Below are 15,034 nucleotides of genomic sequence, written 5' to 3'. Positions count from 1 at the left end.
TAGGAGCTGTTCACACTTTCCCATCCTATTATGCCTGCCTTGTGTTATCTCAGTGGCTCCTGGTTTTTCACTATCGAAGACTGAAGGTGGTCTTGCAGAGTGACCATCAGGCTTTAAACTAATTTTGGGCTGCTCCACCTCAGTGTGAGTGACATTGGTCTCTACCAACTGGTTGACTGGCAACAGCCTGAGAGAGCACAGCAGGTTTAAGACCATAAGACATAGGAGCAGAAATTAGACCATTCAACCCATTGTGTCTGCTCCGCCATTCAATCATGGCTGATAAGTTTCTCAGCCCCATTCTCCCCATAACCCTTGATCCCCTTGATACTCAAGAACCAATCTATTTCCGTCTTAAATATACTCAATGATCTTGGCCTCCTCAGCCTTCTGTGTCAGTGAATTCCATAGATTTACCACTCTCTGGCTGAAGAAGTTTCTCCTTAACTACGTCCTAAAAAGTCTTCCCTTTACTCTAAAGGCTATGCCCTCAGGTCCTTGTCTCTCCTACCAATGGGAACATCTTCCCAACAGTCATTCTCTCCAGGCCATTCAGTATTCTGTAAGTTTCAATTAGACTCCCCCTCATCCTTCTAAACTCCACTGAGTATAGACCTAGAGTCCCCAAACATTCCTCAGATGTTAAGCTTTTCATCTCTGGGACCACCCTCTGAAACACTCTCCAGGGCCAATACATCTTTCCTGAGATATGGAGTCTAAAACTACAGGCCAAGTCTGACCACAGCCTTATAGAGCCTCAGAAGTACATCCCTGCTTTTATATTCAAGTTCTCTCAAAATAAATGCCATCATTGCATTTGCCTTCCTAACTACTGACTCAACTGCAAGTTTACCTTGAGAGAATCCTGGACTAGAACTCCCAAGTCTCTTTGCTCTTCAGACTTCTGAATTTTCTCCCAATTTAGAAAACAGTCCTTGCCTCTATTCTTCCTACCAAAGTGCATGACCTTATATTTTACATCAATTCTTCCTTCTATCTGCCACTCCTTAGCCCACTCTCCTAACCTTTCCAAATCCTTTTGCAGCCTCCCCGCCTCTTCAGTGCTACCTGTCTCTCTACCTATGTTTGAGTTCCACATTACCATTCCCTGGGCAGCAAAACATCAATCTTAGTAAATAGCTAAAGTGCAGGCTGATGGACTATTGTGAGAGGCTGCAAGCCTTTTTAAACAGCGAAATCTGCAAGCAAGATGGTAACAGTCTCAGGCTGCTTAGCATTGAACATGGATCCGATGGCCTCCTTTTATCGCCCACTACAACAACAATAGATTCATGACTTCTCCCTGTATTGCAATCCTGAGACAGCAACCGTTGGAGGTTCCATCATGGCTGGATCCACAAGTTGGTCATCACTTCCATGGTGGGAAGGATAAACTGCTGTGCCACTTTGGGGCCTTAGGTTTCTTGTCAGCAAGTCAGTCACTGCACCCAGTGTCTTGGTCTGGATTTTCATCAGCCATCTCTTGTAGGCCTGTCCAGCAGAACCCAGTCTTGAACTTGGTCTGTGGTGAACTGACGTAGAAGCTGCCTACTCCCCTGGCTTGGGGGGATGCACATGCTGAAAACTGTGCACTGCCAGTATCTGAGCTTGTGGTTACAAATGTCTGACTGAGCGATGGAGTTTCTTCAACAATACAGTGCTGTTTCTGTCTCTCTTCCTCCATGAGATGCCGTGACTGGGCAGGCTGGACAGTTCATAGGTCACTGAAGGCAGGATCTCGGGAAGGGGAGGCTGATTGGTCGAGGTGGTGGTGGATGTGAGAAGCAGTAGGGTCCCTGGTCACAACCTCTGCAGCTTACACTTCATTTTAAGTAAAACAAAAAAGGAAGTGAAGGATTTGAAAAGGAAATACAGCCATCCTTTCTCAACAAGACTGGATAAACAGGCTCTGTTGCAGGTGCGACCATAGTTGGACCCAGGAGATGCATTCCTCTTTGTCCCCACTGCTTGAGTTGCTGGATCATCCCTGTACAGCAAGACAGAAGGGAGAAGTCTGATGATTATATTGTATTGTGTTTGGATGAAATGCCTGCTGCAGCAGTATAGTTGTATGGAAGCACTGAGAGACTGGATGTGAGGCTAACATCCTTGGACAGTAAGTGATGCTGGCATGGCAGGCCCGAGTCCTGAGTAGATCATAACATCTCTACAGTTTGGAAGCAGGATATTCAGCCCATTGTGCCATGCTGACCCTCTGAATAGTATCTCACCCAGATCCACCCACCCCATTCTACCCTATAACCCTGCATTTCCCATGGCCAATCCACCTAAAGTGCGCAGCTTTGATCTGTGCGAGGATTCCAGAGCACCCGGCTCCCTGGTGTTGTGAGGGAGCAATGTTAACCACTGAACTACCATGTTGCCATGGCAGGGAATGCTACTGGGTGTTTGTTGTGGGCATGGTGAGAGATTGTTTCATGTGAAGATGCTTTCACTCACCTTGAGGTCATTTCATGTGTTTATTGAATTTTATCTGACACTGCTGGCTAGGTTCCAGAAATTGACCTCGTTGGAAAACGATCTTGCAATCCTGTGCAAACAAGACATCTCTGTTTCTCAGCTTCCAGGACTAAGGCCATCATCACCACAACCCTGAATCTAGAAACAGCTCCCTTCCTTGGTGCCAGGTTTGTGCAGCTTGGACTTTCAGCCAGTATCAGTTGAGGTGGCCAGCAACAGCTCCCTTCGACTTAGTGACCTTACCCTTTAAAAGTAGCAGACTCCTTTACTTGCAAGCTATAGGCTAATTGGAAAAGGTGCTATCAGCACACACTGCTGCACCTCTGCTGGCTCACAGTGCAGGCCTTGCCCAGCCAAAGCTGTGTCTAATTTAAATAAGGGTGCAACCCAATGTGTGCTACCTACTTCAGCATGACTGAGCACAGCTGCTCATGGCTGTGAGTCTGAAAACTGGCCCAGTGGGATTTTTATCCGAAAGCCTTGCATTTTTCACAATTTCAGAATGTTCCAAAACACTTTGTACCTTTGACTAAATGTAGCATTTTATAGTATAGGTACACTACCCCTGATATGTGCACAGCATGATCTCCTAGCCAGACTGAAATAAAAGATCAGATATTTTGTTTTTGAATTTCTGGTCGATAATGGATAGAACATTGGTGAAAACTCCTCTGCTATGCATCAAAATAATGTCAAGGGATGTTTTACAAACTGAGGATACTCAGTTCAGTACTGCATTGGAGTGCTAACCTGCTGTGTAACTCTCTGGAAAGAGACTTTAAACCCCAAGCCACTTCCGAGGTATGAGTGCGACCACCTGAGACACAGATAATGCCTTAATTCTATTGTAGTGGGTTTGGTTTCAGCATTGACTTAGGGGTAGCACTTTCACTTCTCAGTCAACAACTCACATTCAAACCCCATTTCCGAGACATGACTACACAATCTAGAGTGACACTTGAATACAGCCTTGAGGGAGGACAGCACAGTGGCTCAGGGGTGAGCACTGCTGCCTCACAGCGCCAGGAACTCGGGTTTAATTCCCGCCTCGGGCGACTGACTGTGTGGAGTTTGCACATTCTCCCCGTGTCTGCGTGGGTTTCCTCCGGGTGCTTCAGTTTCCTTACACAGTCCAAAAATGTGCAGGCCAGGTAAATTGGCCATGCTAAATTGCCAATAGTGTTACGTGCATTAGTCAGGGATAAATGTAGGGGAATGGGTCTGGGTGGGTTGCTCTTCGGAGGGTCAGTGTAGACTTGTTGGGCCGAAGGGCCTGTTTCCACACTGTAGGTAATTTAATCTAATCTAAAAATGAATGTGCAATTTGATAGCTCTACTTATAACAGCTTCATCAAACAATTATATTTCCTTGTCTGTTAACCATTTAGATACACCTGAAGTCATTAAAAGTGCCAAATTTATCAAGTTATTTATTTTAAAGACACTTTAAACATTAGTTTCACTTGTCTTCTTACATAGGTATGAGAAGGAAATTCTGCAGTGTACTATTTGTGGTGGTAGAAGCAGATTCAAAAGCAATTTTCTAAAAGAAGGGAAGACTGGAGGGTGACTAATATTGTGCTATTATTGAAGAAAGGCTGCAAGGGAAATCTGGGAACTTCAAACCAGTGTGCCTGATGTCAGTGGTGGGTAAGTTTTTGGAGGGGATTCTGAGAGACAAGATGTACATGCATTTGGAAAAGCAAAGACTGGTTAGTGATAGTCAGCATGGCCTTGTGCATAGGAAATTGTGTCTCACAAATTTTGAGTGTTTTGAACAGGTGACCAAGAAAATAGATGAAGGCAGATGAAAGCAATGGACATTGTTTGAAGCCTTGCTAAAATCCATGTAGACAAAGTTCCACATTGTAGACTGGTTGGTAAAGTTAGATCACATGGGATCCCAAAGAGAGCTAGGCAGTTGGATACAAAATTGGTTTGACTTTAGTAGACAGAGCATGGTGGTGGAAGGTTGTTGTTCAGGCTGGAGGCCTTTGATCAGCAGTGTGCAGCAAGAATCAGTGCTGGGTCCATTGTTGTTTAATATTTATTTGAACAATTTGGATGAGAATATAGGAGGCATGGTTAGTAATATTGCGGATGACACCAAAATTGATGGTAATAGTGGACAATGAAGAGGGTTATCTAAAAATACAAGGAGATCTTGATCAACTGGGCCAGTGTGCTGAGGAATGACAAATGGAGTTTAATTTAGATAAAAGTAAGGTGTGCAGTTTGGTAAGACAAACCAGGCCTGGACTTCCACAGTTAATATTAGGGCCTGTGGAGTGTTGTTGAACAGAGATACCTGAGGGTGGGGTGGGGGAAAGGGGGGGGGGGAGTGGGGCTGGTACACAGTTCCTTGAAAGTGAAGTCTCAAGTAGAGAGGGTGGTGAAGGTGGTGTTTGGCATGTTTGCCTTCACCAGTCAGAGTACTGAGTACAGCAGTTGAGATGTCATATTATGGTTACACAAGACATTGGTAAGGCTTCATTTGGAGTAGTGCATACAATTTTGGCCACCCTGCTATAGGAAGGACGTTATTAAAGTGAAAAAGGTGCAAAAAAGATTCACAAGAATGCTACCGAGACTGGGGGGTTTGAATTATAAGAAGAAGTTGGATAGGCTGGGACTTCTTTCTCTGGAGCGGAGGAGGCTGAGAGCTGACCTTATAGAGATTTAGAAAATCATGAGGGCCATAGATAAGGTGAATAGCCAAGGTCTTGTCCCCAGAGCTTGGAAGTTGAAAAGTAGAAGGCATAGTTTTAAGGCGAGAGGGGTAAGATTTAAAAGGGAATGAGCTGCCGAAGGAAATGGTAGAGTACAATTACAACATTTGAAAGACATGAATAGGAAATGTTTAGAGGGATATGGGCAAAACACAGGCAAATGGGACTAGTTCAGTTTAGCAAACCTGGTCAGCAGGGATGAGTTGGACTGAAGGGTCGGTTTCCATGCTTTATAACTCTAAATTGAGTTTCCACCTCAATTTTGGTAATGGCGTGGGAGCAATTACAACACTTCTGACCTTAATTTGGGCACCGTGATGCTGGCAAGTATACTTTTGCCTTAATGTCTTTGATTGGAAAAAAGCCAAAGATAATTGAACATATACACAACTTGCAAAATGGAAGTGAAATGCAGTTTAACTGGAAATTTCTGTTTAGACAATGTGAACCGAAAGGCCCAAAATAAGAAGTGAAAGATTAGTGGGAGTGACAAGGTCTGTGGTCTGTGCGATGAGGTTTAGTTGCTCACATCAGTAAGTAAGCTACACATTTATTCAACCTTGCTTCATGGGAGGACCTTTACTTCTGTTGTTGGATGTTGGAGTATACAGAACAGTGGGGTAAATACTTACTTTGTTGTAGGTGATACTGGCTGGACCAATATTTATCACCCACCCCTAACAGTCTTGGATAAGATGGTGGTGAGTTACCTTCTAGAACTACTTGCTGCTTATAATGTTACAGATCTGTTTTGAATTTGGAGTGTTTCAATTTAAAGCTGGATTTCAGACCAAGGCTGATAGTGAACAGTGAGGAACGTTATCTAAGAGCATAAAGAGTCAATGGGATAAGGAGTGGCAGATGGTGTTTTAATCTGGATAAATGTGAAGTATTGCATTTTGGTAAAACAAACGAAGGAAGGACTTGTGTAATTAATGGCAGGGCCCTGGGTGGTGTTGCAGAGAGACCTGGGGAAATTTCTGTCCCAGGTAGGCAGGGGGGGGTAAGAAGGCACTTAGCTTGCCTTCATTGTTCAGAGGAGAAAGTGAGGACTGCAGATGCTGGAGATCAAAGCTGAAAATGTGTTGCTGGAAAAGCACAGCAGGTCAGGCAGCATCCAAGGATCAGGAGAATCGACGTTTCGGGCATAAGCCTTGTGACATCACTGAAGAAGGGCTTATGCCCAAAACATCGATTCTCCTGCTCCTTGGATGCTGCCTGACCTGCTGCGCTTTTCCAGCAACATATTTTCAGTTCATTGTTCAGACCTTAGAGTGTCAGATTTGGAATATTATATTGAGATTGTACAGGATGTTGGTGAGGCCTCTTCTGGAATGCTGCTTCCAGTTCTGGTTGCCCTGTTATCGGAAGGATGTTAATAAATTAGAGAGGGTTCAGAAAAAATTTACCAGAATTTTGCCAGGAATGGAGGGGGTTTGATTTTAAAAAATAGACTTGATAGGCTGGGACCTTTTCCATGGAGTTTAGGAGGTTGAGGAGTGACCTTATAGAGGTTTATGAAATCATGAGGGTCATAGATAAGGTGAATTGCAAAGGTCTTTTTCCTAAGTGGGCGAGTTCAAAACTAGAGGGCATATTTTTAAGATGAGAGGAGAAAGATTTAAAAAGGATGCATGGGGCCAATCTTTTATACAGGGAGTTGTTACTGTGTGAAATAAACCGCTAGAGGAAGTGGTGGATGCAGGTGCAGTTACAATGTTTAAAATACATTCAGATAAGTACATGAATAAGAGATGTTTATAGAGATGTGGACCACATTCAGGCAGGTGGGACTAGTTTAGTTTGGTAACATGGTTGACGTGGACTAGTTGGCCTGACTCTAGGGTTCTCCCTGTGTCTGTGTGTGTTTTCTCCGGATGCTAGTCAGCCCGACACTGTGCCGTGTGACTAAATCTAGATGAAGTTTTATGTAGGAAGCCGACCAAATAGTAAAACAATAATTAAGCAGGACAAATCACTGTTGTATCCTGATTTTGCAAAATTCTGTAATAGCTCCATTAGGTTATTGATGGAGAGGAAAGGAAGGGAAGAGAAGGGAAGGGAATCTTTGGAACAGCATTCTTGTGCTCATCCTGAGTCTGTGTCAGCTTTAATACCACTTTTGTTTTAGGCAATATACAACTAGCACAGTTGTGCTATAAGTATACTTGACAGAACATACAAGGGATTCCAGCATTATTTAATGCTTGAGAAGTAATTTGAGCAGAGGATAGATCTACCTTAACATTAAAATTTTATCAATTGTCTTTGTTGCTGAGTCTGATGCTTGTTCGTGTTTGTTTTTATTTTGTTTGGGAATTCTGGTTATTACTATTTAATGTATAACCCTTTGTTTACATTATTTTAGAAACCCTCCCCAAACTTACCCACCACAAAACACCCAGCCATTTTGCCATGAGTGAAGAAAATTGCCATACCATAAATATTCAAATATAAAGTTGGCCCAAAAGTTCTCTCATACATATTTGTCACGATCAATAATATGAAATCGATGGTATAGTGAGGTTTGTTTGTTATATACAACATCTGATATTTCATTCCATTGACTGAAATTTAGACACCGTGTCCAACACAGAGCTGATCCAATGGGGTTTGTTTTAGAACAAAGAATAAAGAAATTTACAGCCCAGGAACAGGCCCTTCGGCCCTCCAAGCCTGAGCTGATCCAAATGTACTGTCTAAACCTGTCGGTCAATTCCTAAGCATCTGTATCCCTCTGCTCCCCACCGACTCATGCATCTGTCCAGATGCATCTTAAATGAATCTACCATGCCTGCCTCTACCACCTTTGCTGGCAACGCGTTCCAAACGCCCACCACCCTCTGTGTGAAGTACTTGCTGCATGTATTCCCCCTTAAACTTTTCACCTCTCACCTTGAAAGCATGACCTCTTATTATTGAATCCTTCGCCCTGGGAAAAAGCTTCTCACTATCTACCCTCTCTGTACCCTTCATGATTTTGAAAACCTCAATCAGGGACCCCTCAATCTCCTTTTTTAAAATAAAAATAAACCCAACCTACTCAACCTCTTTTCATAGCTAGCACTTTCCATACCAGGCAACATCCTCATAAACCTTCTCTGCACCCTCTCCAAAGCGTCCACATCCTTTTGGTAATATGGCAGCCAGAACTGTACACAGTATTCTAAATGCGGCTGAACCAATGTCTTGTATAATTTTAACATCACTTCCCAGCTCTTATACTCAATACCCCATCCAATGAAGGCAAGCATACTATATGCCTTCTTGACCATTCTATCCACCTGTGCAGCAACCTTCAGGGTACAATGGGCCTGCCCTCCCAGATCTCTCTGCCCATCAACTTTTCCCAAGGCTCTTCTGTTCACTGTATAATTTGCTCTAGAATTAGACTTGCCTAAATGCATCACCTCACATTTGTCTGGATCAAACTCCATCTGCCACTTTTCCACCCAACTCCCCAGTCTATCTATATCCTCCTGTATTCTTTGACAGTCCCTTATGCTCCACCAATCTTCGAGTCATCTGCAAACTTGTTGATCATACCAACAGTGCCCTCTTCCAGATCATTTATGTATATCACAAACAACAGTGGTCCCAGCACTGATCCCTGTGGAACATCACAGGTCACCTTTCTCCATTTGAGAAACTCCCTTCAACTACTACTCTCTGTCTCCTGTTGCTCAACCAGTTCCTTATGCCCCTAGCTAGAACACCCTGCACACCATGTGACTTCACTTTCTCTATTAGTTTACCATGGGGAACCTTATCAAATGCCTTACTAAAGCCCTTCCTTCATCTATCAACTTGATCACTTCCTCAAAGAACTCTATTAAGTTGGTAAGGCACGATCTCTCCCGCACAAAACCATGATGCCTATCACTGATAAGCCCATTCTTTTCTAAATACAAATAGATCCTATCCCTCAGTACCTTCTCCAGCAACTTTCCCACCACTGACGTCAGGCTCACTGGTCTGTAGTTACCCGGAATACCCCTACTACCCTTCTTTTACAGGAGTACAATGTGAGCAACCTTCCAATCCTCCAATACCTCACCTGTGTTTAAGGATGCTACAAAGATATCTGTCAGGGCCCCAGCTATTTCCTCTCTCACTTCCCTCAGCAACCTGGGATAGATTCCATCCGGTTCTAGGGATTTGTCCACCTTAATAACTTCTAGCGTACCCAACACATCTTCCCTACTTAGGTCAACATGATCCAGGCTAATCAAACTTCTATCTCTAGTTTCAAATTCATCATGTTCCTCTCTGCTTTATGCAACTGCCTGAGTTGAAGTTCTACCTCACATTTCCCTCAATGTTGCTGTGTGTTATGAAACTGGGTCATTTGGCTTTGGTCTTTTATCTAGAATCATAAAAACCCTACAGTGCAGAAGGAGGCCATTCAGTTCACTGAGTCTACACCGACTCTCTAAAGGACGCATCCCACCTAGATCCAGCCCCCTGCCATCTCTTGTAACTCCCTATTTCCCATGCCTAATCCACCGAGTCTGAATATTCCTGAACACTACGGGCAATTTAGTATGGCCAAACTCTCTAACCTGCACACATTTGGACTGTGGGAGGAAACTGGAGCACCTGGAGGAAACCCACACAGACATGAAGAGAATGTGCAAACTCTACAGAGTGTTTGGAGGCTGGAATTGTACCCAGGTCCATGGTGCTATGAGGCAGCTGTGTTATCCCTCAGATGTTGGATTGTTAAAGATATGAAGAACTATTGCATTATCATTTAATTTTTTTGGAGTTTTTTAAAGAACGGGTTGTGCACTGTCTTCAGGACATTTACTCCCATTATTCCTTGTTGCTATATTCTTTGCTATGCAGACTCCTTTTTCTGGCACACTGTTCTGTTTGCACTGTATCTGCTCAGGGTTGCTTTTTCTGAATGACTAAAATGCTTGGGCTAGGTATTGTCTTGTGTCTTTCAATAGCAATATCAAAATTAGAGTTGTCAAAGGATTTCAAAAGGACGGATGAAAAGGAAGACTGTCTGTACCTTAGGATTCATGTAAACTGTGACTATCTGGTTTATGTGGGTACTGGAGAGTATTTTCCTTATTCAGAAATCATTAAGAAAAAAAGCTTTCAAAAGCTTTACTGCATGAAAGTTTATATTGAGTATACAAAATAGGAGGCTATGTATTCCTGACAAAAAATATGAATTGTCTGAATCTTAAACTTTTTTGGGCTAAGTTTGAGTTGTGTTGAGGTACTTTTTTGGAGGGTTTCTTGCCGTGAGGCTTTGCGAGTTTTCATGGCATATCTTACTTGCCTCATTAATTACCTACCCCCACCTCTACTGCTACATTCACATTTGATTGTACTCTCATCTTAACATGTTGTGTTTCTGGAACAACACACCACCCCACTGATATCTGCTGAAAGTCTGTCATTCCTTGTACCTGCACCCTCTTTAAAACTGAGTTGTGCACCAGGTGAGTACTGGGATTCTGAAGCTGCCCTGCCTGTCAGTAGACTGAATTGGAACATGGTGGACAAGCAGAAGGCGGCACTATAATTCTCTGACAGAGACCTGGAGGTCCTGGTGGAAAGATAGCATGGTGGAAAGGGGAGGAGTCGTCCTCCTGGGGGGAGACTGGCAGAGGAAGCTGTGCCATTGGACACTGCCAGCCTCACTGAGATCTCACACAAAACACCCACACGCACTGCACACACCACACACACACATATACACACATACACACTCACTGCACACACCAGACACACACACACACCACACACACACACGCACTGCACACACCACATACACATACACACCTACACACACACACTCACTGCACATACCACATACCTACACACACACACGCACACATACATACACACACATACCACACACCTACACACACACACATACCACACACCTACACACACACTGCACACACCACACACACATACCACACACCACACACCACACACACATACCACACACCTACACACACACTGCACACACCACACACACATACACACACACACTCACTGCACATACCACACACCTACACACACACACGCACACATACATACACATACATACCACACACCTACACACACATACCACACACCTACACACACATACACACACACCACACACACACACACACACCACACACCTACACACACACCACACACACACACATACCACACACCTACCACACACACCTACACACACATACCACACACCTACACACACCACACACCTACACACACACTGCACACACCACACACACATACCACACACCACACACACATACCACACACCACACACACATACCACACACCTACACACACACTGCACACACCACACACACATACACACACACACTCACTGCACATACCACACACCTACACACACACACGCACACATACATACACACACATACCACACACCTACACACACACACTGCACACACCACACACACCACACACACATACACACACACCACACACACCTACACACACACTGCACACACCACACACACCTACACACACACTGCACACACCAGACACACACACACCACACACACACACACTGCACACACCACATACACATACACACCTACACACACACACTCACTGCACATACCACATACCTACACACACACACGCACACATACATACACACACATACCACACACCTACACACACACACACATACCACACACCTACACACACACTGCACACACCACACACACATACCACACACCTACACACACACACGCACACATACATACACACACATACCACACACCTACACACACACACTGCACACACCACACACACATACACACACACCACACACACCTACACACACACCACACACACACACCTACACACACACTGCACACACCACACACACCTACACACACATACCACACACACCTACACACACATACCACACACCTACACACACACCTACACACACACTGCACACACCACACACACCTACACACACATACCACACACACCTACACACACATACCACACACCACACACACATACCACACACCTACACACACACTGCACACACACACACCACACACACACCTACACACACACTGCACACACCACACACACCTACACACACACTGCACACACCACACACACCTACACACACACTGCACACACCACACACACCTACACACACACTGCACACACCAGACACACACTGCACACACCAGACACACACTGCACACACCAGACACACCTACACACACATCACACAAACCTACACACACATACCACACACCTACACACACACACCACACACCTACACACACACACCACACATCTACACACACACACAAACCACAAACCTACACACACACACCACACACCTACACACACACACCACACATCTACACACACACATACTACACACCTACACACACACACTGCACACACCACACACACCACACACACATACACACACACCACACACACCTACACACACACCACACACACACCGCACACACCACACACACACCACACACACACCGCACACACCTACACACACACTGCACACACCTACACACACACTGCACACACCTACACACACACTGCACACACCACACACACCTACACACACATACCACACACACCTACACACACACACCACACATCTACACACACACACATACCACACACCTACACACACACACACCACACATCTACACACACACACATACCACACACCTACACACACACATACCACACACTTATACACACACACCACACACCTACACACACACACACCACACACCTACACACACACACACCACACACCTACACACACACACCACACACCTACACACACACACACACACCACACACCTACACACACACACACCACACACCTACACACACACACACACACCACACACACACCACACACCTACACACACACACACCTACACACACACACACCTACACACACACACCCCACACACCTACACACACACACACCTACACACACACACACCTACACACACACACACCTACACACACACCACACACCACACACACCACACACCTACACACACACACACACACCACACACCTACACACACACCACACACCACACACCTACACACACACACACATACCTACACACACACACATACCACCACACACACACATACCACACACCTACACATACACCTCACACACATACCACACACCTTCACACACACACATACCACACACCTTCACACACACACATACCACACACCTACACACACACACATACCACACACCTACACACACACACCTCACACACACATACCACACACCTTCACACACACATACCACACACCTTCACACACACATACCACACACCTACACACACACACCACACACCTACACACACACACCACACACCTACACACACACACCACACACCTACACACACATAGCACACACCTACACACACATAGCACACACCTACACACACATAGCACACACCTACACACACACCACACACACACCACACACACACATACCACACACCTTCACATACACACACACCACACACCTACACACACACATACACCACACACCTACACACACACCACACACACACATACCACACACCTTCACACACACACATACCACACACCTTCACACACACATACCACACACCTACCACACACCTACACACACACCTACCACACACCTTCACACACACCACACACCTTCACACACACACCACACACCTTCACACACACACACATACCACACACCTACACACACACACCTACACACACACACCACACACCTACCACACACCTACACACACACCACACACACACATACCACACACCTACACACACCTACACTCACACCACACATCACACCTACACACATACCACACACACACACATATACCACACACCTACACACACCACACACACATACACATACCACACACACACATACCACACACACCACACACACATACCACACACACCACACACACACATACCACACACGCACACATATGACACACCTACACACACACCACAAACACCTACACACACACACCACACCTACACACACACATACCACACACCTACACACACACATACCACACACACACCACACACGCACACATATGACACACCTACACACACACCACAAACACCTACACACACACACCACACCTACACACACACATACCACACACCTACACACACACATACTACACACCTACACACACACATACTACACACCTACACACACATACTACACACCTACACACACACATACTACACACCTACACACACACATACTACACACCTACACACACATACCACACACCTACACACACACACCACACACCTACACACACACACCACACACCTACACACACACACACCACACACCTACACACACACACCACACACACACACACCACACACCTACACACACACACACACCACACACCTACACACACACACACACACCACACACACAGAAAATTAGAAATACAAACAATAAAGGTACAGCTATAATTATGTGAGAGTTTAACCTACATATGGTTCTGTCATCACGAAGAATAACTTGCCCAAAGCGTTGGGAACAGAGGGAAGAACTGAAGGAAATCAGTATTAGTAGGGAAATGGTGTTGAGGAAATTGATAGCATTAAAGGCCAATAAAACCCCAGGACACAAAAATCAACTTCCTGGGGTACTTAAGGAGCACTCAAGGTGGTAATCTTTCAAAGTTCTATGGACTCTGGAAGTCTTCTCTGTATTGGAAGGTAGTAAATGTAACCTCACTACTT

The 15,034-nt window shown here is 45.0% G+C and overlaps 1 protein-coding gene across 2 annotated transcripts in view; it reads left to right on the top strand.

Moving 5' to 3' along the window:
• Window positions 1-5,843: 5,843 nt before the first annotated feature.
• Window positions 5,844-15,034, top strand: part of LOC140480023 (toll-like receptor 2) — a 35,386-nt gene continuing 26,195 nt past the window's right edge. Inside the window, exon 1 of one of the 2 annotated variants that reach the window (XM_072575757.1) lies at window positions 5,844-5,911. The gene's annotated coding sequence lies outside the window, so the exon portion shown is untranslated. The remainder of the gene's footprint in view (window positions 5,912-15,034) is intronic. The other variant, XM_072574939.1, reaches the window with a different exon arrangement.

The sequence above is a fragment of the Chiloscyllium punctatum genome, chromosome 1 (genome assembly GCF_047496795.1).
Source record: "Chiloscyllium punctatum isolate Juve2018m chromosome 1, sChiPun1.3, whole genome shotgun sequence".
NCBI lineage: Eukaryota > Metazoa > Chordata > Chondrichthyes > Orectolobiformes > Hemiscylliidae > Chiloscyllium > Chiloscyllium punctatum.
Note: the sequence above shows the minus strand (reverse complement) of the source record. Positions and strands in the feature narration are given on the sequence as shown.